The 3,351-nt window shown below is 44.7% G+C and overlaps 1 pseudogene; it reads left to right on the forward strand.

The window, feature by feature from the left end:
• Nucleotides 1-2,317: 2,317 nt before the first annotated feature.
• Nucleotides 2,318-2,439, forward strand: LOC129325340 (U1 spliceosomal RNA; annotated as a pseudogene).
• Nucleotides 2,440-3,351: the final 912 nt, after the last annotated feature.

The raw sequence follows: 3,351 nt of genomic DNA on the forward strand, positions 1-3,351 counted from the left end.
GGAATGAGGTGAACTCTGCATATGCTTAAGTTATCACCACTAGGATACTACAAATAGAGGTGGAAATCATAGAATCATAGAATCACAGAGTTGGAAGGGGCCATACAGACCATCTAGTCCAACCCCCTGCCCAGTGCAGGATCAGCCTAAAGCATCTCTAACAAGCATTCATCCAGCCTCTTCTTGAAAACTGCCAGTGAGGTGCAGCTCACACCACTTCCCTAGGCAGCTGAGTCCACCTTTGAACTACTCTGATCGTGAAAAAGTTCTTCCTAATATCCAGCTGGTTCCTTTGTGCATGTAATTTAAGCCCATTGTTTCGGGTCCTACCCTCTGCTGCCAACTGGAATAGCTCCCTGCCCTCCTCCAAATGACAGCCTTTCAAATACTTAAAGAGAGCAATCATGTTCCCCCTCAATCTCCTCTTCTCCAAACTGAACATTCCCAAGGCCCTCAGCCTTTCTTCATAGGGCTCAGTCTCCAGACCCCGGATCATCCTCGTTGCTCTCCACTGCACCCTCTCGATTTTGTCCACATCCTTTTTGAAGTGAGGCCTCCAGAACTGCACACTGCAAATCATCAGATGTCATCTCACATTCAGGGTTTGTCAAGTCATCAAAAGTCAAGTCATTTAAAACCAGTCGTCAAAAACATAGATTAATCAAGAAATGTACTGGCATGCAAAAACAATACCAGTTAGTGAAGTATATTCAAATTCTGCATGCATGCTAAGTATTGGGGGAAAACACGGCAGAGCCATTGCTTCTTAGCCAGATCAAACTATTGGCCTGCCAATAAAACCTGCTGCTCCGATATTGCGGAAATAACACCACTTTATAATGCTCCTTGATCCCCAGTGTATAGGCTGGGTGTGGTTTCTTGGTGGAGAAAGAGAAATTATTATAATTATGTTGTTATCAAATCAAATCAAATCAAATTTTTATTATTACGGTCATAGACCAGCAAGCAAGATACAATACATAGTAAAACTTATGGGTAAGTAAAACAGCAGGATATTAAAACAGTATCGTAAAATGACACATTAAAATTATTTTATAATCCAATACTACAGAAAACCTAATCCAGCATAAATACAAAATTAGGAGAACTCCCTTTAGTTAGTAATATAATGTCTCCTGCTTTTCATTGCCATCCATCCGAATTTAGCAACCTTGTATGTTACCTCTGATTTTTTATCCAACAGCATTTTCGAGAGAAGAAGAGCTCTTTGTCTTCCTGGGTACAGTACAAGTAAAGGCATTATAGAGACTTTTCTGATCTGATTGTACATTTTACACTCAAAAATAACGTGTGCTAAGGATTGTATTTTCCCATCAGCACAGGGGCACAGGTGTTTTTCTATCGGAATTCTTTTGTATCTGCCTTCAATTACAGCGGAGGGCAAAGCATCCCATCGCATTAACATGAAGGCTCTCCTGAGTTCCTGATAAACAATTACGTTGTTATAGTCATTTATACCCTGTTTCCCCACCCCCCAAGAAGACCCAAACCAGCTTACATCAATCTCCTCTCCTCCATTTTATCCTCAGAACGACCCTGTGAGGTAGGCTAGGCTGAGAGGGTACGAGTAGCCCAAGATCACCTAGCAAACTTCCATGGCAGAGCAGGGATTCAAACCTGGGTTTTCCAGATCCTAGTCTGACACTCTAACCTCTACACCACACTGGCTGTCTAAAGAGAAGCATCGTTCCCAGACTTACCTGGGCAGGTGGTTTACTGTCCGTGGGGCAGCCGGAGGGGTCGGGAAGTGCGGCGGCCGCCATGCTTTCATCTCCCAGGCTCCTCCGGGGCCCGTGCCCAATGGGATTCAAATGCTGCGGCCAGCCAGTCAGTGGCAGCCGCGTGACGGTTGGGCACGGGGGGCGGGACACCTGCCCGACCTGAGGAGCCTGGGCTTCTCTCTGGTCTGGCGGGCTGCTATTTAAACCCAGTGGCCCCGCTCCCTTGCCTCAGAGCACTGTTTTCTGCATGACCATTACTTTATATGCTACAGTGTTGACTCCTAACATTAAAATTGGCTCCTTTGTTCCAAAGAAGAGTATGTATTTGGTGGGGAAGTTGATGATGAATGGCTACTGGCATTTGGTGATCAGGAGTAGAAGCTGTCTTGCAGAGGTACCGTAAAACTGTTGATATACCTGGAGGGATCTAGGACACTTACAGTATAAAAGGGTTGCATAAATTTGTATTGCAAAGATCCTGTCCTTTTACTGTCACCATATTTTATTTATTCATTTACAGTACTTACACACCCAGCTTGTTCCCCAGCATCCAAGGATCCAAAATATAAAACAATATACTCACTTGGTAGGGGAGATACCTTGATCGCAAAGGAGGTTTTCCCAGGTGTGCTGACCCCTGCAATTTCCCCAAAGGTGGGAAACTTGACTGCGTAATTTGTGATTCTTCCTTGGAGACTCATATGTGACTACTCACATCCACCCACTGGTTAAAATTCATTTTTATCCTGTAGGCCTAGTACCCCTGACCATGCTGAGAGTCACCGCTCATCCTAGCAAACAGCAATTGAGGGGAAACTCCAGGAGCATGGCCTCTCCCCCCAAGTCTTACTCCATTTGGGGTACGAAAAAGCAAAAGAAACAATTAAACAGCAATTTTGGGATCACGTCTTACAATCAGATAAGGCACAGATACAGAAATATCCAATTATTCTGCAGTATGCTAAATGTTTTCAACCAGCAGATTGTCTTAGATCCCTTGAGATCCTCAAGTATCTCAGAATATTTACCCTTGCAGGCTTTAACATTCTACCTTCAGCCCTCCTGGAAGGCAGATACCATGGTTTCACAGTCCCCCAGCAGCTCTGTCCATGTCGTACAGGGGAAGTAGAGACTAGAGATGGGCACGAACCGAAATACGAATCAAAATTAAGCACGAACCAGGCGGATTCGTGGTTCGCGAATCGCGAACCACGGTTCATCAGATCCCATTTCTGACAAACCACCACGAACTTTAGGCTGACTCATTTGGTTCATTTTTTGGTTCATGACTGCAGACAGCCTGGTGCCAATCAATCAGTTTCCTAGGCAACAGGGGATGGACTTCCTGCAGACCTTCTGCTGACCTAAAAGTGAACTTCTGCTGGCCCGGAAGTGACCTTCTGCTGAACCAGAAGTGATGATTTTCTGACCTGGATGTGACATTTTCACGAACCAAACGAAGCAGTTCATGAACCAGGGGCAGGTTCATGAAAGTTCATGGTTCATGAAATTTGATGAACCATGAACCACATGGTTCAGTTTTTTCCCAGTTCGTGCCCATCTCTAGTAGAGACCATTGAACATATTCTGTGGCAGTGCACTTTCTATA

Source organism: Eublepharis macularius, chromosome 2 (genome assembly GCF_028583425.1).
Source record: "Eublepharis macularius isolate TG4126 chromosome 2, MPM_Emac_v1.0, whole genome shotgun sequence".
Classification (NCBI taxonomy): Eukaryota; Metazoa; Chordata; class Lepidosauria; order Squamata; family Eublepharidae; genus Eublepharis; species Eublepharis macularius.